Raw genomic sequence first — 26,667 nt, 5'->3', positions numbered from 1 at the left:
AAATCCCATGAAAAGATCCATCCAACAATGTGTTCTGTGTGTCAATACTGTCTACCCTCCTTACCCTGTGGCTCTCAGCTACCTACTAAACATGGAAATCTCCAATGAAAACAAGACTTGGTCAAAACCGAGTATACGGCTGGACCGTATATGGTCACTATGTGAATTTGTGGCTAAATTGTTACACAAATAGTCAGTGGTCATGTCTATAATGTTTTGTGAAAAGTTTTTGTCCACTTATATCTTAATGTTTGATTGAAAGACAACTTATAATGAATCAAATGACATTCAATAATAGTAAATGGTATCATTTACTAGTCATACATTTTATACAAGGTGAAAAGGTATTAGCATGACATACAGTATGCAAGGTTAAAAGTATTTCAGGTTTTTATTAAAGCATGTGTATCAAAAGCATTCATCATATAAGTGGTGTTCAGTATATACATACTTTGCGAAAGTATATCAGCGTTGAGATATTCCCGCTGCCGTATTTATTCCTATATGGAGTGTTAATGGAGCAGCTACAATGTTAGCATAGCCTGGCACTGATCGATCCGAACTTCATTCAGAAAACAAGCATTTTAAAAGTTGTTTGCTTGTCGTCTTGCGGAGAGACCTGACAAAGCACGAATTCAGACTTTTTACTAATCAGCATCCTTATATAGTTATTTCGGCACACTTTTGTTCCGTTTACAACAATGTCGCTGCCGTATTCATGCCTAGACGACGTTATGTTGAGTGTTGATGGAGCAGCTACAATGTTAGCATAGCCTGGCACTGATCGATCCGAACTCTGTTCAGAAAACAAGCATTTTAAAAGTTGTTTGCTTGGCGTCTTGCGGACAGACTTGAGAAAGCATGATATCGGTCTTTTTACAAATCAACATCATAATGTCGTTATTTCGGCATCATTTTGATCCATTTATCGTTTTATTATTATTATTTTTTGGGGTTCATACCGCAGTAGCGACACGTGGCTTGCTAGATACAGTCAGTACAATGGCGCTGTGTGTGAATACAGCTCGCCGCCGGGTAACGTTATGAACGCAGACACGACGGCGTTTGGTTTTCTTTCATATCCGGAACTTCCACAACATATACAAAGCAGCAACAGTGGTTATTTCTTCCATGGCTGATGGAAGAAATGGAGGAAAGCGAGGCGAAAATTTGTTTCGCTCTTGGTGTGAATGCACGGTAACACAATATGAAGCAACAATATAACGTAACTTAAACAAACATAAACAATAACACTATTAGACTATTTTTTATAATCCACATTTGGTGCTCTTGCGAGTATTTGTGGCAGGAGGACGGTGTATGTCGGACTGAGTCAGAATGAACACTACAATCTGTGTGTCCATGGTAATGGCTTTTGGTTAAGACTAGAAGAACAATTTCACCAGATTTATCCTCTAACCTGGCTGAAACATGTGTTTATTGAATTTAGAAAAGGACCATCGAGTTATACAGTAGATATTTATTTGTTTTTTATCTTTATTTGATAGGATGAAGTGGATCAGTCTAACGTTACTGTATGTAAGGGCTCTCAGTCCCTCTCTTTCTCTGTCAGTGTATAGTAATGTCCTGAGTGATGCAGTGACCCTGTCATACTAAATCTACTGCTGTGTGATCACGCCCTGACTCAAAACCCCACCTCTGCATGCACGTGTGTCTGTGTGTGTGTGTGTGAGCCTTCAGAATGACACATGATCGATTGCATGCATTGCTCAAAAGACTGTTAACCTCAGCCGCCTTGACTGGCACTCAACCAGAGAGAGAGAGAAAAAAGGCAGCAAACAACTATTGTCTATGTAAAGATATAGAGGAGTAATGTCTACCTGAGCAGAGAATGAAGTCACTCTCCCTCTGTGTGTGTTGTAACCAGAGCTTCTCTGTGCTTTGTTGAGATAGCCTAGCACATGCTTTTAGTGCATGTTGAGCGTGCCACACTAGCTAGCTTACGGCTGCCGCCTACCCAGCCAATCCCATGTTGAGAGCCGTGCGGAGGCAATAGAAATGCTCCAAATCTTACATTTAGCACCTTTAAAGGACCCATATTGTGCTCATTTTCAGGTTCATACTTGTATTTTGTGTTTCTATTAGAACATATTTACATGCCGCAATGTTCAAAAATCACTTTATTTTCCTCGTACTGTCTGCCTGAATATGCCTGTATTTACCCTCTGTCTGAAATGCTCCGTTTTACTGCATTTCAATGGAATTGCAACGGAATTGCGTTGCTAGGCAACAGCTTGGGTCCATGTTTACTTCCTGTCAGCTGATGTTATTTACATACACTGCAACAGGAAATAAACTGGGACACATTTAGAATGTTTATGTTTAAAACCGCATAATGGTCTAAATATTGTATATTTGTGACATCACAAATGGACAGAAATCCCAGCGGCTTGTTTCAAACACTAAATTTCTGAATAGGGGCTGCGTGTGTTTCTCTGTATATTGAGCATTTTGATAGATTAACAGTATTTATATATATAGCACTTAAACCTGGTTTATAATATAAAAGACATGAAAATCTAGGTTTTTACAATATGGGACCTTTAAGGTTTGCGTTGTTTACTTCATAGTAAAATGGTTGAGGTTGAATCCTTACATTCCATCATTTATTTTATCCACACAGTGGGACAATTGATGGATTGATGGAGTGAACTCCACAGGTTGAAAACGAATTAAAGAAATTGTAAAATTGTTCCTTTGCAACTCAAAACGATAAGACACAATAATAAACACAAATAAGATGGATGAGGACACAGACATACTGAACATTTAACAATGTAGAGCTTACAGCTTAATAAAGTGTTATCTTATATACACATGTCAAGTGACCCCCCCCCCCCTCCCCACACACACACACATACACATACATACACACACGCAGGGTATTTAGCATATTGTGGTGCCTGCAGCCAGCAAATTAGTCACATCTGAAACAGTCTAATTAACCCAGAGGAGCTTAACCCACTTATCACAGTGAGCAGAGAGCGAGAGACAGAGATACACACATAAAGAGAGAGAGAGAGTGACAGACTCGGACTATCTCCTTCACTGATTGATTTCTCTCATCAAGTGTGCGTGTGTGTGTGTGCGTGTGTGTGTGCGTGTGTGTGTGTGTGTGTGTGTGTGTGTGCATTTACTTTCTTCAGTTTGATTGAGTGGCTTGTTCAAAGCCAACCCTTCCTTGTCCAATACATTACTAAAACACACAGGAGAACACACACTTACACACCCACACAAGGCAGCAAAAAAAACACTGTTTCTTGACACAAGCTGTGGTGTAAAATAAATGTAAAAAAAATGAAAGGAGATACAATGCAGATACAGATTCCAACTATTTGCTCTGGTAATATTTACTTTTTTCCCCCCCATCTGCCATGCACCCGTGTAAATTAGTACATAATAATTTGCATACAGAGTCAGAACTAATCAGCTAATCAGCTGGGCGTGGCATTCCCTGCTGCAGATGCTCCATCTCCTATTTGGACCGCTGCATTGTCAACATTTATCTTCATTTCATATATTTTCACACATTTATTTCATACTCCTGCTTATTTACTGATTCTTTGTGTTGTGTTTCACCAACATATGTACTGTATATATATATAGATATACATATATCTATATATATATAGATATATAATTACCTCTGCCAAAGCCAAGGGCCTAGGAAGGAGGTTATGTTTTCACTGGTGTTGGTTTGTTTGTTAGCAGGATAACTCCAAAAGTCCACAATGGATTTGAATGAAATTTTTTGAAAGGGTGGAGTGTAGCATAATGAACAATTTTGATGGCGATCCGGATCATGATCCGGATTCAGGAATTTTTTTAAGGATTCCGATCAGCCTGTGCAATACGACCACAGGGTATAACACATGCGCAGTGTAACTGATGACTATGATTATAGAATGATAAATAAATGCACCCTTTTCCTTGAAAACCAATGCTTTCTATTAGCGGGTAAATTTTACCCCTTGATGGTTTTTGGTATGCAGTGATGACTAATTTCAGTGTAGGGGGGGAGATGGTTACTTCTGCTACAGCTGCTTACTGATGTAGTTAAACTTGAGAGGTGTAGGTTTATGTATTTCTTTGAGAGACGGATGCGTTTACAGATGTGCATACAGATGCCAGAATGCATCACCTTTCGCACCTACTTCGTCTGGTCCGGACTTTTGGACTTTTCAGTTTGATCCAAACCAAAACTAACCGTATCAAATATGCACGATGTAACAAATGCGCAAATGCTTGGTTCGGACTCTCAGGTGTGATTAGGCTCTATAGGGTTGAGTCAGGGGTCTGCAACCTGCAGCTTCAGAGCCACATGCGGCTCTTTAGCTCCTCTCCAGTGGCTCCCTGTGGATTTATAAAAAAAATGAGTGGAAATTAATAACTTTTTTTTGGTTTACATTTTATTTTTATATATCATTGTTGTAGGTCTATGGTACGACGGTACAACGGAGTATTAGGGCCACATTGAGGAAAAAATCTGAGATTTCGAGAATAAAGTAGTAGTATTATGATACTAAAGTCATAATATTATAAAGTAGTAATTTTATGTGTTATTTAATTTTTTTCTCGTAAAGTTCTGACTTTATTCTCGTAATATTATGACTTTTTTTCTTGTAAAGTTATGACTTTCTTCTTATTATATTATGACTTTTTTCTCATAATATTACGACTTTATTCTCTAAATCTCGGATGTTTTTTCCCTCAATGTGGCCCTAATACTCCGTAGTACATTTGCACTTTGGTCCTCACTGCATTAGACTTATATATATATATATATATATATATTATATACTTAGACTATAAACTGTGTTACCTTCATCACAATGCTCAAATGTTTTGAGGCTCCAGAGAGATTTTTTTGCCTAAAATGTCTCTTTTGATAGTAAAGGTTGCTGACCCCTGGGTTAAGTCAATTTGAGAAAAAGAGAAACTCAAAGCAGCAAAGCGGTGCTCATAGTTTCTGACTCAGTTGTTATTAAACTGATGAAATCAGGGCTGTGGAAATCATTACGATGAATTAACCATGTGAGCCATTACAGAATCCCACTCTAACCCTGCGGTAGATATTGTCAGCAAATGTTATCCTACTCAAATAACATTTCTGCATGGATTTTTTAGCAGATATAAGTATATTCGTTGCGGTACGACTCTTCGGTCCAGCAGTTATGTGCTTGTAATTAGCTGCAGACCCAGTGTGAACAAGTATTAGCCTGACAGCAGCCTGCTATGAATACAATCAATAGCTATTTCATGGCAGTCTGGCCTGTAGGTGGAGAGGTTTCTTGCTCCGGAGGCCATGATAGTAGTTGTGGCAAAAAACCTTTGCGAGCTGTTGTAAGGTAAAATAAACTGTACCAAAGTGCCTCTTCGACACTGTATCTCTCTCTCTCTCTCTCTCTCTCTCTCTCTCTCTGGTGGTGGTGTGAAATGGTATCTCTTTGGTACTAAAGGGCTGACCTTAACACCTGGTGTTTTTCTGTTGATGTATGGAAAGTGCTTCACTGTAGCTGTGCTGGATTGTGTTTGGCCAGTTATCTGCAGTACATACAACAAAGTCTATCGATCTCCTCTGCTCCGTTTCAATACTATAGACAGCGCCGCACCCGCGGTAGTCTCGTGTATCTTGGCCAAGAATTGTTTTTTGCTAATTTTCAATAGATACATGAAGCTTGAACAGCTCAAACAAAATAGTTTGACTTGTTTGAAGTAGACGTTTTGAGAAAAAAAACACGTGTTGGAACAACCTCTGCTCGGCTCTCTGCCCTTGTTTCCTTCCCTTTCACTATGTCTCCTTGATTTCTCTCTCTCTCTCTTTCTTTGTTTCTCCCATTCTTTATCGCACCTGTTTGTGTGTGTCTGCGGGCTAATGTGTTGCCGTTAGCTGCCTCTAATTATTCTTCCTCCGCACGCCGAGGACATCCAGCATCCTGCATCCAAAAACACTTCGGTCTGGTGGGACAGAGCGTTAACATCAGCTCCTCTGCTCGCTGTGAGGGTCTCTCTCTCTCTCTCTCTCTCTCTCTCTCTCTCTCTCTCTCTTCACTGTAGTAATCAATCATCAGTGCTCTCTCTCTCTCTCTCTCTCTCTCCCCTATGAGCTGACAGGTCCTATTTGTCATACTGCTTCCACAATGCTGGACTGTGGTATTCACTGGCAAAGGAAAATACACACACACACTCCCACGAGCAACATACGCACACACACACACGCACACACGTGCAACAAACCCCTAGAGGTGTAAACACACAGTATAATTGCATTAAAACTTGTTTAAAAGAGGATGTTTTTGCACAAAGATTCAAATATGGATTAGGGATGCACCGATACCACTTTTTTTTTAGACCGAGTACAAGTACTTACATTTGGGTACTCTCCGATACCAAGTACCGACATGAGTACTTCTCTGTGTCAAAAGACCCTCGTTAGCAGCCAGCTGGAGGGTGTGAGCGACACACGGCAGGCTGGGGAGTCACGCATACGAGGCGGTGCGCTGCAACCGGCTCTAGGTTGGCTGGGAAAGGCTCGGGGCGAAGGTGAGCGGGAGCGACCCGAAAGATTGTGACGGGAGGTTAACGTCACGCTGCCGTAAAGTGGTATCGGTGCCGTTGTATCAGAGCCGTTTTGCGAGTACGAGTACATGAGCACAGTATCGGACCCGATACCCGATACTGGCATCGGTATCGGTGCATCCCTAGTATGGATTAGTAGTTTTAAGTCAAAAACCTTCAAATTTTCTTGAGGGACAACCCCCAAAAACCCAATATCTCTTAGTATATTTTATTCACTGTCAAAATTCAGGTAGTGTCTCTGTATAATAATGTAGGAGCATCCTGACTGGGACACTGCTCCAAAACCCTGAATGACGAGTTCACATCCCTCAGCTCTGCATGCATACCTGCCTGTTTGTCTGACTGGCTGCTGTTGATTCCAGCCTATGGACGTCCTATAATAAATAGAGCGATACTACAAACAAGACAGGAAAGCACTTTAAGTATTAACACTATATACAAACACACCACCTTAACCCTATAACGCTCCAGTTGGAATATGATTTGAGTATTATAAGCCAACTATAGAAGATGCATATAGGCCAAGTATAATAATAGCAATAAAATCACAGCTGATTATGACACAGTGTAACATGCTTAAAGGTCCCATAATATGCTCATTTCCAGGTTCATACTTGTATGTTTACATGCTGTAATGTTAAAAAAAAACTTTATTTTCCTCATACTGTCTGCCTGAATATGCCTGTATTTACCCTCTGTCTTAAACGCTACGTTTTAACGCATTTTGACGGAATTGCGACGAAATTGCAACAGAATTGTGTTGCAAGGCAACAGCTTGGGTCCATGTGTACTTCCTGTCAGCTGATGACATTCACATCCACTGCAACAGGAATAAACTTGGACACATTTAGAATGTTTACGCTTAAATCTGTGTAAATGGTCTAAATATTGTATATTTGTGACATCACAAATGGACAGAAATCCTGAATACGGGCTGTGTGTAATTCTCCGTATATTGAGCGTTTTGATACTTTCACAGTATTTATATAGCACTTAAACCTGCTTTATAATAAAAAAACATGAAAATCTCACTTTTTTATAATATGGGACCTTTAAAGAAATAATGAATAAATAGGAATAAGTCGCAAGAGACTGCTGGTACCGTCCGATACACACGCCAACATGGGAATAAGGGGGAGTATCGGAAGTTATTTATTTCCACTTCAAGTGCTGGAAATAGCAGAACTTGAAACCGCCAAAAATCAATGACTATAGCTGCATGATATCTATGATCTCAAATCTATATCATGATAAACTGACACATTGAGCTACAAACGTTCCTTTTTCATATTGGTTTAATTTTTTATGTTTGTCCGTTTTAATCAAGCCAAAATCCTGAACATCTAGGCTGGAATTTGGGCTGATTGGTTGGTTGGACCTCTGATTAGATGTCATTGGTTGTTTTTTGTTATTCTCAGTTTATGGGATTCAGATATATTTATTTATTCTAAAAGAAAATGTGATAGGGACTGAATTAAGGTCATGAAGAGATTCACAATATGGGACAATATGATAACCAATTTCAAACCCTGATATCTCTAATCTTATTTCATGTTATTTTGCACAAAGGAGAAAATAAAATATGAATTATTGTAAATAAAAAAATTATGTTACGTGCCATGTGTGTCAAAATAAAAGTATTATATAAAAGAAAAACATGTTTGCATATTGCCCATCAATTTTGCTGAAATATCATAAACTCTTTCTGACTGGATGTAAACGTGGAGAGTAAAATGCAGAAAATTGCTTTTTTTTTTAATATATATGAAATTGTGTTTCCAAATCTATACATTTCATTTTCATAAACACCAGCGAGTGATACCGGAGTACACGCTGAGGTGCACGGATAGATTTCATGGTTAAATGAATGAGTCGATAAGTAGATCTTACAGAGAGAGATGGGGGATTATGTACTGCAGACACTGCAGGGACGGAGAGAGTAAGGCTGCGGAGAAAGAGGGAGGCGAAATGGAAAGGGAAAGAAATAAAGAAAGGATGAAAAGAGTAGGAACAAAGGAGAGACGACAAAATGACTGAAATACATTCATATAGATATACAAACAGGCCTAGTTGTGAAACTGCATGACTGTGTGTGTGTGTGTGTGTGTGTGTGTGCGTGTGTGTGTGTGTGTGTGTGTGTAGGTAGTCTTGCTGAGCTCAGCATTTTTCTCCACATTATTCTTGGTCATTTGATTTGAGAGGCTCTCAGGATGAACCTGCCGATGCAAGCACTTTTGCAACAGCATCACACACACACACACACACACACACACACAGAGATCCTTATGAGACAGTCAATATTCAACTGCAGAAAAATGATCACCGTGTGCAAACACCCACACACTATGATGGCCGCAACTGCTGCAACACAACTGATATAAATGTCAGTAACCCTCCTTTTTTCTATTAACTTATTTGTTTATTTAATTTATTATTATTACTTCCTTTTCTTTGTATTAATATTTTTTTAATATATTATTATATTCTTTTATTATTATTATTATTATTATTATTATTATTATTTATTTTTATTTTTTTCTTAATTTTATTTCAATTTCGAATGCTGAAGTTGTTTTCCCTAGTGTACTTATTGTGTTTGTCTCTAAGCTGAACTACTTAAAAAAAATGTTTTTAAACTATTGTAATTATGAACTCTAAATTGCATATATGAAAACAACCTCGAAAAATGGGAAAAAATAAAGTTTAAAAAAAAAAAAAAGTCCTGCACACACTTTAGTTGGAGAATTCACCACATTTTATGTGGATTGTCCAATTAATGCTGATGGTAAATGCAGTCTATTGAAGCAATAAATTCCTCAGTGATTGCAAAAAATAAATCATGAAATATACCAATAATTGTTTGAATTGTGTCAATATTTGCTGGCAGTGTAAATGGAACCACAATCTGTGGCTCACGTCAGAAGGTGCAGCCTTTTTGAGGACTGAAAGCTCTTTGTGTCCTTCCCAAATTAGATGGTCTACAGAGAATACCCCTATAGTGTCATCACAGCTTCTTATCTTCAAAGACAAACTAAAACTACTGGTGCATCAATGTGTTTTTGTGAAATGATAAAGTCAGAAATGCAGTTATCGCTGTGCTGTTTTTTTTTTCTTCTTTTTATGTTCCTCGCTCACTCTCTGCTCACACCGAGAGAAAACCCCTCTGCTGAGTTCACTCCACAGCAAATGCACTTCAGTTGTATTATGCAATGTGAAGCAACATTTTTGAGTACAGTTATACAACTGGAGCGTACAGAGACAGTACAGAACACAGCGGCGCACGTGTGCACTACACCGTACGACTGATCAGATAACACATCGAGGTCCACTGAACTGCCTCTTACACTATAAAAAAACAGTAACCCAGGTCAGCACCATGGACAGAGGCTCCCAGTCTCCTCTCACAGAGCTCAAAACAAATAGTTCAAGTCAATCAATCAATTAAACTGTATTTATATAGCACCTTTCAAACAAGTCGAATGCAATTCAAAGTGCTGTACAGACGATTGATAAAAATCTAGAATGTTAAAAATGGATTTAGAGACTAATGCACACCAAAACAACCAAGATAAAAAGTTCAATGATAAATAAAGCAATAAGAGATGGGTATTTAAGATAATAAAAGATAAATTAAATACAAGGAAATAAAAATAACAATAAAAATTATTAAATAAAAATTAAGAAACTACACAAAATAAGCAGATGGTATTCAAATAATGATATTTTAATAAAATAAAATCGAATAAAAGAGATAATAATGATCAGCAATAAAATGTTGATTAAACAAAATAGAGTAAAATAAACACTAAAATGATGATGATAAATAAAATAAGTATAAACAATAAAACCATAAAATTATAAAAAAAATATAAAAAAATATATAAAAGCCAGACTAAATAAATGTTTTTTTTAGTTTACATTTAAAAATATCAATATTTTCAGCTCCTCTCCGTTCCTCTGGAAGGTTGTTCCAGCGGCTGAAAGCAGCATCACCAAACTAAAAGAGAAGAACTGGAGGATCTGAGGGGCCTCCCTGGTTCATAAACCAAAAACATTTATGCAAGGTAGTCTGGTGCAAGGCCACAAAGTGCCTTATTAACTAATAAAATCATTTTTAAAATCAATACGAATACTAACAGGTAACCAGTGTAAAGACTTTAAAGGTCCCATATTGTGCTCATTTTCAGGTCCATACTTGTATTTTGTGTTTCTACTAGAACAAGTTTACATACTGTAATGTTAAAAAAAACCTTTATTTTCCTCATACTGTCTGCCTGAATACACCTGTATTCACCCTCTGTCTGAAACGCTCCGTTTAAGTGCATTTCAACGGAATTGCGTTGCCAGGCAACAGTTTGGATCCATGTTTACTTCCTGTCAGCTGATGTTATTTACAAACACTGCAACAGGAAATAAACTGGGACAGATTTAGAATGTTTATGTTTAAAACCTTGTTATGATCTATATAGTGTATATATTTTTTTTTTTACAATATGGGTCCTTTAAAATAGGCGTAATGTGTGCTCTCCTTTTGGTTTAAGTCAGCACTTGTGCAGCAAAATTTTGAATAGATTGTAGCTGATTCATTGTATTCTTTGGTAGACCAGAAAGGAGAGCGTTACAATTGTCCAGCCTGCTAGTTATAAAAGCGTGCATCAAGTCTCTCTGTGTTGCTCAGAGAGAGAAATGGCCTCACTTTGGAGATATTCTTCAGATGATAAAATGCTGTTTTTTGTGATACTTGAGCCTTGAAATTAAAATACAGAAGTACATGACTACAAACAGGTTAGTTATTGTTTGAACTGAATTCAAATATAGGACATTTTGAATCACTATGATGGACTGTTACTATATGTTCTGTATGGAAATAAAAAGGATACTATACGGAGACCTGTGTTGCTAGGAGGATGATCGTGCACTCATCTCACTGACTCTATAATGCATTTTAGTCCATGGACCATTCCACTGGGTCTCAGATGTGTACTGTGGCGGGGCAATAGATCAAGCATCTGTGTCAGATTTATTAGAATTGTGTTTTTACGAATGGCCATTTAGTTTTTTATGAAGATGTTCGGTGGCTGTAACACACGACAGCCTCTGTGAGACCTCACGCCACCCGCTGTGACAAGGATATACAGGGTGCAGAGGCTGTGGTGTGTCAGGGTGTTTCTTAAAGGTCCCATATCATGCTCATTTTCAGGATAATACTTGTATTTTGTGTTTCTACTAAAACATGTTTACATGCTGTAATGTTCAAAAAAACATTTATTTTACTCATACTGTCGGCCTGAATATGCCTGTATTTACCCTGTCTTAAACGCTCCATTTTGGCGCATTTCGACAGAATTGCGACGAAATTGCAACAGAATTGCGTTGCTAGGCAACAGCTCGGGTCTGTGTGTAATTCCTGTCAGCTGATGACATTCACATACACTGCAACAGGAAATAAACTGCAACACATTTATAATGTTTACATTTAAATCTGTGTGAAGGGTCTAAATATTTTATATTTGTGTGACATTGTGTGACATCACAAATGGACAGAAATCCTGACAGCTTGTGTGTATTTTCCTGTGGATTGAGCGTTTCGATACTTTCACAGTATTTATATTGGACTTAAGCCTGCTTTACAATAAAAAAAAACATGAAAATCTCACTTTTTTATAATATGGGACCTTTAAATTCTGCTTATTCAATACAATTACCACCTTTCACAAGTCATTGTTATTTAATTTCAGTGCATTTTTTTCAGGCTCAGAAACATCAGAATATCTGGCTCTTGCAAAAAAAAGCCACCAGAAACCTTTGTGTGTATCCCAGCCTGATTTTTGCTCTGAGGCCGGGATCAGACTGCAGGAAGACCAGGGATATTTACCCACAATTCTCTCCTTCCATCAAACGAGAGGGAAATCTGCTGGGCCTCGGTTAGTAATGATGTTCGACATAGAATCTCTGGTAAATGTGATGGTTTCTCTGACGTTTCATAACATAGAAATAGAGACAGAGAGAGAGAGAGATACGTGTGTGGGAGAGGGAAAGCTAGCAGAGCTAATAAATGATAACAGATCATCATTGTTACTTCCTGATCTTGTAATGTGAGGATGATTGCAATGTCACTGCAGATAATCTGAGAAATGTCTCTGTGATCTCTGTAATTCACTGCATTTGTTAAAGGTGCTACTCAAAATAAACATTTAAAGGTCCCATATTGTAAAAAGTGAGATTGTCATATCTGTTATAGTATAAAGCAGGTTTAAGTGCCATATAAATATTGTGAAAGTATTGGAACGTTCAATATACAGAGAAATACACACAGCCCGTATTCAGAAATTGCGTGTTTGAAACAAGCCGTTAGGATTTCTGTCCATTTGTGATGTCACAAACCGATGAGATTTGATTATGTAAATTCAGCCCGTTGTCATTCCCAGGGCGTCAAATACAGAGTCTTTGTCACAGCTGTCAGCACGTGATACATTTCCGTGTGTCATGATAACACATTTTGCCGCGTGTCGTTTATATGCCGATGACTTAACGTTGTTAAATGGCTTTCCCACGTGTCATTTATACGCCACGTTGTTACTATGAAATGCTCACGGTTGTGTTTAGGCAACAAAACTACTTAGTAAAGTTTCGGAAAAATATCATTTTGGGGTTTACAACACGTACATAAACAATGTAAAATAAGAGCAGAAAAGACGGCGCAAACATCACAAACGTACTCCAAAATAACGCAAAACAACATCTTGGGATAGGAACATGGGTCTTCTGGTTAAAGTCCTGTGTTTGTTGGACCCATCCACCTCCCCCTCCCCGCCCGCCCACCATCAGCAGTCTGTCTCACTTTTTATTTGACGTCTCTAGCTCACACACACTGAATCTTTTAGACGGGAATATTGTTTTACAAATGTGCACAATAGCAGCAGAATGTTAGACATGATATAGTGCCGATAGTTCAGTGATAATTGGTTATAACTGGTAATATTACAGTAAGTAATAAGACAGAGTGAGAACACTGCTGTCGGCTGGATACTACACGACTTCTCTCTCTTTCCCCTCGTGTGTGTGTGTGTGTGTGTGTGTGTGTAGGCAGGATGATCAGCACATTAAAGGAAGGGCCAGAACCATATGTTAATTATGTAAATGATTGGCTTTAATCAGGCTCAGCCATGTAGCAAGTTAGTGGGTAAGGAGAATGTGTAGATCCAGCACAATCCCAATTAATATTCATCTGGAACTCTCTCTCTCTTTCTCTCTCTGTGTGTGTGTGTGTGTGTGTGGCTGAGTGAGGATGAATTAATAGTTTGATGAGGGATGAAAGAGCTGGAGTGGCTCGGTTCTGCTCCCCATCTGTCTTCACCTCAGTCGCCTTTGAACACACAGAGACACACACACACACCCGCATGCACACACACACACACACACACACACACACACACACACACACACAGCCCTAGAGAGGGCGTCTGTGTCCAGTGAGAGGTGAATATTCCATATTTCAGCCAGACAAATGGGGGTAAGTTGAATTTTAGCACATCTAAAGCCATATGGGCAGCTACTGGAGGAGCCACATGGAGGTCGTTGGCAACACCGTTGTCTGTCCCAGCTGCCCAACACACACACAGAGAGACGCGCGCTCTACAGACGAAACGTACTCGCAGATGGACGAGGGACAAATGTTAATGACAATGTAAAGTTCTGTGCACTTATCCCGAAGCAATCCACATCCTAAATTCTTCACTAATTGTATAAACAAGTACAGGGCATGAGCCATCTGGTTGCACGGTTGTAATTATTGTATGGTTACTGCATTGTAATTGTGGCAGTGTGTTTTTGTATTTTATACATATATATATATATATATATACTGGAAAGACAAAGTTCGGAAACTTGTGTTTGGTCGATTATTTCTCTGTTGTTACAATGCTAATTGGCATTGTATTTTACATCGTTGGAAAGCCTGTTTATTTACTTTCGCAATGATATCCAACTTGTAAGGATCATGCATTTGTGGGATGAGCAGCACAGCTGATTATGTGGGGAGCGCCCAAGAAAAATTTGCCAAAATGCTCTGCCAATGGTAAACAGTGTATTCTCATAAGGCTACCAGGAAGCCTGCAATGACTGCCCTTCACCGTCAGGCCCGTTTGCGCTGGTGTCGACAACACAGACAATGGAACCTGAACATGTGGGGGAATGTCATGTTCAGTGATGAGTCCAGGTTCTGTCTGCGAAAGTTGGATGGCAGGGTCAAAGTATGGAGACGACGTGGAGAACGCTGTGCTGATTGTTGCACCGATGGAGTAACAGCTTTTGGTGGGGGCAGTGTCATGGTGTGGGGCGGCATCTCCCTCACTGGCAAAACAAGGCTTGTCATCATTGAAGGCCATCTCAATGCAGGGAGATATCGGGATGAGATTCTGCAGCCAGTGGCGATCCCATATCTCAAACAAATGCATGATCCTTACAAGTCGGACATCATTGCGAAGGTAAATAAAAAGGCTTTCCAACGATGTAAAATACAATGCCAATTAGCATTGTAACAACAGAGAAATAATCGACCAAACACAAGTTTCCGAACTTTGTTTTTCCAGTTTATATTTATATAAACTAGAGCTGTCAATCGATTTTAACTAATAACACAATTTTTCTATCTGTATTTTTATCTCTATTTGTCAAGTATTTAATACTCTTATCAATATAGCAGTGGGCAAATATGCTGCTTTATGCAAATCGATGTATATATTTATTATTGGAAATCAATAAACAACCCGAAACAATGACAAATAGTGTCCAGAAACCCTCACAGGTACTGCATTTAGCATTAAAAATATGCTCGAATCACAACATGGCAAACTGCAGCCCAACAGGCAACAACAGCTGTCAGTGTGTCAGTGTGCTGACTTGACTATGACTTGCACCAAAACTGCATGTGACTATCATAAAGTGGGCATGTCTGCAAAGGGGAGACTCGTGGGTACACATAGAACCCATTTTCATTCACATATCTTGAGGTCAGAGGTCAAGGGAGCCCTTTGAAAATGTCCCAGACAGTTTTTCCTCATCAAAATTTAGCGCAAGTTTTGGAGCGTTATTTAGCCTCCTTCACGACAAACACATACCATATGATACCAGAATCTTCAATCTAGCTTTAAAACTGAGCCTGCTACAACTACAACCTAAGTGTGTGAGGGAGGGAGAGAGAGAGAGAGAGAGAGAGCTGTCGTCAGAGCAGCTTCACTGTCTGCACAGTAATAAGCCGAACATTGCTCTGAATCAATTGTTATTTAATTCCTCAGCAACAGAGTCCACTGAAGGTCTCTCTTTCTCCGTCTTCCGTCCCATCTTCTGGCGGCCATACTGGATGTCCTCAGCCAACCAATTGAATTTAAAGAGCTGGGATTACTATCGTATTTACTTTCACTGGGAAAGTTTTCAAGCATGTTGTTTTTTTTCTAAATTAAACGTTTACAATAGAAAGACTGAAAATGTGTGTTCTGCCAGCCCCATCATGTATCCAGCTACACCCTGGCACAACTTATTCTTAGTTTAGACTAGCCATCATTTTAATCTCTAATTTCACCACTAATTTACATTTTTGTGGGGATATCTTGTATCACAGAGCCTTACATTTTCCAGAAAATGTCCATCTTCCTCCTTAAGCCTCACATGATTTTCACTGAAGTGCAATAATACGGTTTAATTCCACTGTTGCCACTGTGCAGAGGGTAAGTCAGACTTCCAATTCATTCAAAGACATTTCAGAGCTGCTGTAATATCTAGTAAGAGCAATTTACAGATCTAGACAGATCTAAACCACTGTGGGACAATACATCACATTCCCACACTCAGGTCCAGCTTAAAGGTCCCATATCACGCTCAGGTTCATACTTGTATTTTGTGTTTCTACTAGAACATGTTTACATGCTGTAATGTTCATAAAAACCTTTATTTTCCTCATACTGTCGGCCTGAATAGGCCTGTATTTACCTCTGTCTTAAACGCTCCGTTTTAGCGCATTTTGCGACGGAATTGCAACAGGATTGCGTTGCTAGGCAACAGCTTGGGTCCATGTGTACTTCCTGTCAGTTGATGACATCCACATACACTGCAACCAGGAAGAAACTGGGACACATTTAAGATGTTTATGTTTAAAACAGTGTAAAGGGTCTAAATATTGTATATTTGTGACATCACAAATGGACAGAACTCCTGACAGCTTGTTTCAAATGCAGAGTTTCTGATTACGCTATGTGGCTATGTGTATTTCCCTGTGGATTGAGTGTTTCGATTCTTTCACAGTATTTATATAGGACTTAAGCCTGCTTTATAATAAAAAAAAAACATGAAAATCTCACTTTTTTTTATAATATGTCCCCTTTAATGTATCTGAGTAATACGTTACTGAGCTGTTCATGTATGGAGGTAAAAATTCTCAAGTGTCTTTAACGTAAAAAAAAAATAAAAAAAAAAAATCACAAGCTGCTGAAATTCCTGCCTTATACATCATTACATGTTTAAATAAAGTAGGTCACAATCAGTGGTTCACTTCAGTAAATAATAATCATATACTGTATATATGTATTAATTGGACTAAATCCGAAGCGATGCCCCTTTCCAAATCTTGTCCTTCATTTATGGTGGAAAAGTTCAACTTTAAATGGGTTCACAATGGGAAGGGAGGCACGAAAGGAACCAAAACCAGGACCGTGCTGCCGCAGGAAAATGAGAGGTTTTCTAAACGGACTCGGAAACACTCACGCTTTTGTCCACATGGAACCACCAGAAACAACACAAAATGAATGTTCCTCGTGGTAACCGTGACTATATAAAATGTAATGTGTCCTTGAAGACTGTGACACCAATGTAATGTGACTCACGTATTAATGTTACCTTTGAAACAGACGTATAACCCAACAGGAATGGGGAGAGTTGACCGAAGGTTCTGCCAGGTTACAAGCTTGCTCAACTGTTATTGGAGCACATGGCGAAAAGGGGCGGGACTTAGCAAGGGTCAATAGTAACCATGTGTGTGTTCAAAAACACTATTTTACAGATTCTGTAATTTAATAAACTTGTTGGAATTCCCTTCAGAGGAATGCTAAAATCTTCTTGACTGGAATATCTAACAGAGATCCATTTAAAGCTGTAAATTAATTGAACTGTATGGTTGCCTACAGTATATACACATGTCACAGTAGGCTCGGTCGAGATGAACCGCGCCTCGCCTGGAAAGTAGACAAGATCGGGCGGCGGCAGCAGCAGGGGGCGGTGACAAAAAGCTGCCAGTCAAGTCAGACAGTTTCCTACCGTTTCCAACAGCCTTCGAAGAATTCACAGGAAGTCACAGGAATAGTGACATCCTGTTCGATCCGATCTGTCGGCTACTTGTAGTTTGCACACCACGTTGGGATTTATTTATATTTTTTTGTAAATCTATGTGGAACTGTGCGTCGTGCATCTGGCATTGGATTCTATCCTTTATTATTTTGATGTCTTGTAAAGCACTTTGTAATGAGCACTCGTTACATGACAAGTGCTAAATAAATAAGCTTGATTATTATAATTATTATTATTACGTTACCATTTGTGCATGACATCAGAGCAAGTCGGCATCAAGTGGGCGGCAAACGCAGGTGACTGATTCTGCGCAGGCCTGGCTCATCTCGAACGAGCCTAGTTTTACATGTTCAGTCGACCTGCTGTGCTCCGACTCTCCTGTTACACTAAAACCTATTAACTTTGGTATTAAGTATGATGCACATTAGCATAACATGAAATACAAATTCCCATTTACCTAATTCAGTACCTGCTAGGGCACATAGATCTGTCATCTGTAGCATGTGTGTGTGTGTGTGTGTGTGTTTGTGTTAATCCACCACATGATTAGGTTAAGGAGTATGTCAAGATCGATGGGCTTTGACACAGTGTCAGAAAGTAGACAGAGACATCCTGATCCCTCCATCAAGAAAAAAAAGAGAAACAAAGAGAGAGAGAGAGAGAGAGAGAGAGAGAGACGTCTTGGATTTTAAACATTTAAATGTTATCTGTTCAAATAGTCTTTTCTTTACATCTTTGTTAAAGGTCCCATATCATGCTCATTTTCAGGTTCATATTGTATTTTGTGTTTCTACTACAACATGTTTACATTCTGCAATGTTGCAAAAAAAATGTATTTGCCTCATACTGTCGGCTTGAATATGCCTGTATTTACCCTCTGTCTGAAACGCTCCGTTTTAGCGCATTTCGGCGGAATTGCGACAGAGCGTTGCTAGGCAACAGCTTGGGTCCATGTGTACTTCCTGTCAGCTGATAACATTCACATACACTGCAACCAGGAATAAACTGGGACACATTTAGAATGTTTACGTTTAAGTCTGTGTAAATGGTCTAAATATTGTATATTTGTGACATCACAAATGGACAGAAATCCTGACAGCTTGTTTCAAATGTAGAGTTTCTGAATATGGGCTGTGTGTATTTCCCCGTGGATTGAGCGTTTTGATACTTTCACAGTATTATATAGGACTGCTTTATAATAAAAGAAACATGAAAATCTCACTTTTTTATAATATGGGACCTTTAAGGACTATCTGGGCAGGGAAAAGAAAGCAAAGGTAAGGTATGGAAAGAAAAATAAAGACAATGAGGGGAGAAGAAAAAAATAAAACAAAAAGAAGGGAAAATAACGGAAAGGAAAAGAAACAAAATACAACGAAAGAGGAAATGCCAAGATGAAAATAAAAACAGGAAAGAACAGAAAGGGTCAGGTAAAGATGGAACTGAAGTAAAATCAAAGAAAGCTGTAGGAAAGCAGCAGAGGACGTACGGAAGCCTCGGAATCATTATTAAAAGACCATAACATAAATTTGCATTTTGTCATGTCAGCAGATTTGGCAGATATTGGTAATTGCCTGCTGGTGTTTGGTGTGTTTGTGTGTGTGTGAGAGACAAAGAGAGGGAAAAGACAAAGGCACATGAATGGGGGTAAAAGATATTTGTTGACCTTGGAGCTATAAGCCTCCACCTTCCTCATGCGGTATTTTGACTTAAAATTACAGCTGAAGTGTGTGTGCATGTGAGAAAATGCTGCTAACAACTGATGGTGAGCTGAATATACTTCTTTTAGATTCCAGTGATTCCGACTACAATTCTGTTTATTGAATCTTGTTCTTATCAAATGTTGCTTCCAGGTCCTACCGTTCAGTTTGATTACAAACACAAAAACACCGGCCTCGAGCTTCCCGGCAGTAAACTAGTGGAAACTGCCGGTAACAGTGTGGGTTGTAAATATTCTACCTTCTTGTTCCTGTTATCTGGAGATACTGGACGCACACACACGGACGTATAGACCCTATATGGTATACTAATATCAGATAAAACTAAAATGGCACTCGGAGAGCGCAGACCTCCGCCAAGGTGCGTGACTTTAAAAACAGATCACAGCTCACAGCTGGCGGTACCGCAAGGTGGTTGGCTTATTATTAACACGGTGTGTTTTCCGCGTAACGTATCGGCGGATGCCTCTCTCATTCAGCAGTCCCGTCATCTACCGCTTTGTTCTTTCTCATGGCCAGCAGCTCCCGCACCTCGGATTCAACAACTTTATTGTCAGTTTGCACTGAAATTTATATTGCATCGATAACTCAATTTGAGAGGAACTACACATATAATAGGCATACTGTTACCATAAACAAACAGACAAGTAAGACCCATCAGACAAAAACCAAAATACATCACAATTAACCAGACATAACCCATTAAAAAAATTACCATCTGTCCTCTGGATTTACATCTCCTTAGCAGCACATTAATTATTATTTAGCAACAAGATGGACTGATGAACAAAAGCGTTCTTCAGCCTGATGTGATTAAATGGAGGGACTCTAAATCGTCGAACAGATACTGTTGGCAAGTCTGAGCATGCTCTTGTTGTGAGCTGCTTGAAAGGAGGGTGTCACAGGTTGGCCAACATCCACACACGTATCTTTCTGCTCTCAGAGTGTAGGAAGGAGGCTTGGTCATGCGTCATCAACGCATCATCAGTTACACTACGTATGTGTTATACCCTGTGGTCTTAATGCTCTGGCTGATCGGAATCCTTAAAAAAATTCCTGAATCTAATGGATTGTTCATTGTGCTACACCCCACCCCTCCAAAAAATTTCATTTAAATCCATCACGAAGTTTTGGAGTAATCCTGCTAACAGACAAACGGATGGACAAACAAACAAACCAACGCCGGTGATAACAATAACTCCTTCCAAGGCCCTAGGCCTTGGCGGAGGTAATAACCATTACTATTACTTACAACTATGTTACTATATGAAAAATGTTAACTGAAATAAAGCTGGATAAAATTATGGGATATAAATTCAAACCAATAGCTTATAAGTAAATACCAGAATACATCAGAGGTATATCTAAAAAGTAGCTCTGTAGGTTGCACTTACAGTAGGTGCCCTGAGCTGAATGCTAATGTCAGCATGCTAACATGCTCACAGTTATAATGCTAGCATGCTGATGCTTGGCAGGTATAATGTTTACCATGTTCACCATCTTATTTTAGCTTGTTAGCATGCTAACATTTGCTGAACACATAGTAAAGCTGGGGCTGCTGGGAATGTCATTAGTTTTGCAGGTATTTAGTCATAAACTAAAGCATTGGACAAATATAGCCTACAGCAGTGGTTCAACCATTTTACACCACGTACCACCTCAGAAAATATGTGACTCTCCAAGTACCACTATTATGACGAGGGGTGGGCTATTATTTTTCCTGTGGGGCCACATGAGAAACCCAGATTGTTGCCGGGGGCCAAACAAATTCTGTCAGACGTAACCTCTATTTTATCACTACATTAATTTATAGAAAACATCCTGCGCACTTGTTTTTCAGCATTTATTATACTGAAAATCACTCAAAACAGCATATTATTATTATTACATTATATGCAGGAGTTTTTGAATTGTACAGGACTGACTGTTTTGGGTAGTAATGGCTCTTATATTGATGTGAAAACATCTCCTTCAAACTACTGGATTTATTCAAGTTTCTTGCCAAAACTACATTTTACGAGATTACATTTGAACACATCATGATAACGTTGTAATTTACCTTCGCCCAATAGTCATTTTTCCTGATCCGACTTTGAACGCCTCATAACAATGACTCAATGGCACCTCCGTTAACGTTCGTATCTCCGGTATTTAGCCAGTCAATACTGCGCTGTCCACCGGCTGCTAACAGCTAACAGCTAACGTTACTAACTCTCCTCCTGCTGAGTTCAACACAGATTTATTGTTCACAGTGTCGCTTTATCAGGAAAAATAGGGTGCATCCCTCAGGTTGAGTCGTGCCACGCTGTTAAGCGCTTTTTTTTCTCTTCACCGTGTCTCCGGTCCCAAACAAACTGAAACATGATACAGCGTGCGTATGCATCCATTGTGCATGCGTAACTGTGGGAAAGCATCAATAAGAGGAATCGATAGTCAGAGATTCCTCCGCGTACCACTAGAGAGAGCACGCGTACCACCATTGGTACGTGTACCATAGTTTGAGAACCACTGGCCTACAGTATTCAAAAGTGTCATTCTGGATTTTTTTGTAGTTTTTTATCAAACGTTACTCAAACAGGAGGAAATAGTGCTTTTTTTGGGGACTATTTTCGCCAGCGGATTGAGTGGCAGTGAGTGGGTGATTTAGGAACATGTCACCCGGTGACACAGCGAGGCTCATTGATGTGTTTTTAATAGTATCTGGACAACAAGGGGGAGCCCTATGGCACAGAGGGAGAAGATATATCAGGGTTTTGGAAATGCACACAATACTTGACAAGCCACAATCTCAACTTCCCACCCCTTGTAGGAGGATCGGTGTAACACCGCCCCTGTCTGACAGACTGCCTAATCACCGGCACCGTCGCCGTCTTCAGAAAACACCTAGAGAGAGATCAGCATTATCATTATCATCTTAACGTAAACATCATCAACGAAACATTAACAACTCGGTCTCATCGCTGCCGCTGTCATCAACATCACGAAAAAAGATTGTCAACAAAAACATCATCAGTAGTTGCGGCAGTAGAGTTTAACTGCTGTAATGTAATAAACCACAAAGTGTGTGTGTGCGTGTGTGTGCGAGAGAGAGAGAGAGAGATAATATCCCCGTGCTCTACGGCTAACCCAGGTGAGGCCGCAGATGGAATGTTAAACAGTTTTCAGATCGATGTCGGTGAACGCAACTCAACTGCGCCATTTGTTCAGCCGTGAGAGATGTCAATACACCCATGAGGGTCATCCGTCTCTGTGATTTCCTCTAGTGTGTGTGTGTGTATCAGCTCACTCAGAATTCTCACTCTATAGATATCACTGTCTCTCTCTCTCTTGTATGGAGCTGCGCACACACACACACGCACACGCACACACACACACACACACCATACCCTCAAATCACATTAAAATACTCTGCTCCGTCTCTAAGAACATTTCCAATTATTGCTTTAAGTGCTCTTCCATCACTGAATGTCAAGTATCGAGTGTCACCCGACACACACACGCACACAATCTGTGTGCACCCTGCTGTAGAGAGAGAGTATGTGTGTGTGTGTGTGTGTGTGTAAAGAGGGATGAGTGGAACTCTATCTGTGCGTTGATCGATTGTGGAACACAGGAATTCAATTGAAAGCATGCTCCAGAGCTCTGAATTCCTTTAAATTATATCAAGAAATGATGTGATGCTGCATTGATTTTTTTTTTTCTCTCTTCACAGGGAGGTCAAAGGTCAAACTGAGCTTTCCAAACAGCACCCTTAGCCAACACAACAGAGGACCTTCGCTAAAGATGCGTTTCAACCCAATACTGTGATACTGTTTGATTAGCTAATGTGCTCCAACCATTAATTTGTCCAGTCCAAAGGCCTTGGAAGGAGGTTATGTTTTCACCGGCGTTGGTTTGTCTGTCTGTCCGTCAGTTAGCAGGATTACTCCAAAAGTTTGCGACTGGCCGTCCGCGGTGAGAGAGAAAAAAGCGGTAGATGACGGGATGAGAGACGACGTAGTGTAACGTTATACAGCTATAACAAGGCTGCTGAATGAGAGAGGCTTCCGCCGATACGTTACACGGAAACACACCGTGTTAATAATAAGCCGACCACCTCACGGTACCACCAGCTGTGAGCTGTGATCTGTTTTTAAAGTCACGCATCTTGGCGGAAGTGTGCCATTCTAGTTTTTTTTTTTTTTTTTGCTTTCTTCAAAGGTCCCATATTGTAAAAAGTGAGATTCTCATGTCTTTTATATCATAAAGCAGGCTTAAGTGTTATATAAATACTGTTAAATTATCAAAATGCTCAACATATGGAGAAATACACACAGCCTGTATTCAGTAATTGTGCCTTTGAAACAAGCCGTTAGGATTTCTGTCCATTTGTGATGTCACAAATACAAAATATATAGACCATTACATGGTTTTAAACATAAACATTCTAAATGTGTCCCAGTTTATTTCCTGTTGCAGTGTATGTAAATAACATCAGCTGACAGGAAGTAAACATGGACCCGAACTGTTGCCTAGCAACACAATTCCGTTGAAATGCACTAAAACGGAGCGTTTCAGACAGAGGGTAGATACAGGTATATGGAGACAGACAGTGTAAGGAAAATAAAGTTTTTTTTAACATTACAGCATGTAAACATGTTCTAGTAGAAACACAAAATACAAGGATGAACCTGAAAATGAGCATGATATGGGACCTTTAAACTGACATCTTACTGATGTAGCTGTCCACAGCACTAATCCCATCAGCACAACAACAGTCATGCCACTCTGCTGCTTTCACTTTCTCGAATCACCAATGAATTCCAGTCCATTTGTTTTTCCCGTCCTATGTTAAGCTTCTGTCAGTGAAACTCAACACTCCTTTGTGAGTACGCTCTTAAAGGGATAGTTCGGGTGTTTTGAAGTAGGGTTGTATGAGGTATGCTTTACTTTGCCGACAGACAGCCCTTTCTTACGGGGGAACTGAAGCCGTTTTCTATTCTCTCTTCAAAGCCACCAGACTCCTTTTGACAAAAATAGTAATTTTACCTTTCAGAACACAGGAGTTGCTGCTCTACAGCTACATCGGCGGCTTGTTTATTTGTTTTATTGCATGACTTTGGTGTTTTAGTTGGGATTCACCAAAATGGAGTCTGGTAAATTTGAAGAGAGAATAGATGACATATAACGGCTTCATTTCCATGTCAGAAAGGCCGTCTGGCGACAAGTTAAAGTGGTGAAAATATTCTAAATGTAGTGTACACTTAAAGTGAAAGCGTGGCAAGTATGACATGACTGTTATATTGATGGAATTAGTGCTGTGGAAATGTACATTTTGCTGAATTTACCATGAAAAAGCTGTTGTTTGTGCTGGCCATGGCTTGTGCTGTTAGGCTAAAGAAATCCCAGAGGTGTAGATACTTTAAAGTTCAACATTCAGGCAGTCGCAAGGTTACTCATCAATAACTCTTCATCCAATTTAATGAGATTTGTCATACAGTGCAGGATAAAACTTGACTGATGTTGCACTATTTTTAACCTCATGGTCTAATCGTATGTGACCTGAGGAGTTGAAGTTCTCAAAAGTGCATGTAAAATGGCCAGATTGTTGTTTGGTTTGCTTTCTAAATATTTGACAGATATCATTTATTTTCACTTTTCACTTTTTATGCGATGAGCATGGAAATACAAAAACACATGAAGTACCTCTCGAAAAATCAGGAAAATGCCAACATCATCGTGCTCATGTACTCGTACTCGCAAAACGGCTCCAATACAACGGCACGTATACCACTTTACGGCAGCGTGACGTTTATCTCTCGTCACCATCTTTCGGGTCCTCACGCTCCACCTCCCCGACGGTGTGGGCGAGACGGGCCGGTGGTGCGCCCGACCCCGCTGGGTCGGGATCCCACATGAGCCGGCACACACCAGCCCTCACTTTCATTGCGCCACGGGGTTTTGCTTGCACCCTCTGACTCGCGCGTGCGTTAGACTCCTTGGTCCGTGTTTAAAGACGGGTCGGGTGGGTTGCCTACATCACCGCAGACCCCTAGTGCCTTTTACATGGGCCGAACCCCGCCCTGGGGGCACAACGCGGTTGGGGCGCACTGAGGACAGTCCGCCCCGGTCGACAGTCGCACTGGGAGCAGGGGACCCAGTCCCTCCCCGGCTGGGTGAGAGGGTGCAGCGAGCAGTTTGTCCACGGTGCGGCGAGGTCTGGGCGGGGAGCGCTGTAAAGCTGCAGCCGCGAGCCACCTTCGCCCCAAGCCTTTCCAAGCCAACCTAGACGCGGTCGCGGAGCACCACCTCGTATGCGGAACTCTTCAGCCTGCCATGTGTCGCTCACACCCTCCAGCTGGCTGTTAACGAGGATCTTTTGACACAGAGAAGTACTCGTATCGGTACTCGGTATCGGCAAGTATCCAAATGTAAGTACTTGTACTTGTACTCGGTCTGAAAAAAAGTGGTATCGGTGCATCCCTAATCAGGGCGCTACTTGACTAAACTTTGCGGCTGCCAGTAGACCGGAGCACCAGTCTGCCCATTATACTGTATATATGAAACTGACATTTTGGAGCTTTTACAGATTAAAAAGCTTCAGTAGTTGTTTGAGTCACAGTGATGTAAACTGTACAAGTTTATCATAATATAAAGCAGTTTTACATGATGTGACCACTGCGAAACTAATGTGATCAATGAGACTGGAGATGACTTTCTACCCTTCTGAGTGTGTGTAAGAGAGTGAAACAGAAAAAGTCAGAAAGAGAGAGAGAGCCTGACTAATTCAATTTTCTTTCCATTAGCAGAGGTCTAAGAAGTATCTTGTTTCTTTTACTTTCTCTTTCCCTCTTTTCCAGCGTTGGGGGGTAGCTTATGTAAGACATGTCTTGATGGGGGGGGGGCATTGCCCAGTTTAGAGTTCCTGTGATGTTGCTTTGAGGACAAAAAATAACCAGATTTTTATTTTTCCATGGAAAAACACAGTCAAATAACATGATGCCGTGTGTTGGTTTCCCTCCTGTCCTCACAA

The 26,667-nt window shown here is 40.0% G+C and overlaps 1 protein-coding gene and 1 long non-coding RNA gene across 18 annotated transcripts in view; both read right to left on the bottom strand.

Moving 5' to 3' along the window:
- rbfox1 (RNA binding fox-1 homolog 1) overlaps positions 1-26,667 on the bottom strand; it is a 203,626-nt gene that overhangs the window by 113,255 nt on the left and 63,704 nt on the right. The gene's annotated exons all lie outside the window — the stretch shown is intronic.
- LOC119501228 lies at positions 1,745-26,209 on the bottom strand. Its single transcript, XR_005209789.1, has 3 exons — positions 25,566-26,209; positions 10,868-10,874; positions 1,745-1,755 (listed from the first exon to the last, which is right to left on the bottom strand). It is a non-coding gene; the product is annotated as an uncharacterized LOC119501228 (long non-coding RNA).

This window comes from Sebastes umbrosus, chromosome 14, assembly GCF_015220745.1.
Source record: "Sebastes umbrosus isolate fSebUmb1 chromosome 14, fSebUmb1.pri, whole genome shotgun sequence".
NCBI lineage: Eukaryota > Metazoa > Chordata > Actinopteri > Perciformes > Sebastidae > Sebastes > Sebastes umbrosus.
Note: the sequence above shows the minus strand (reverse complement) of the source record. Positions and strands in the feature narration are given on the sequence as shown.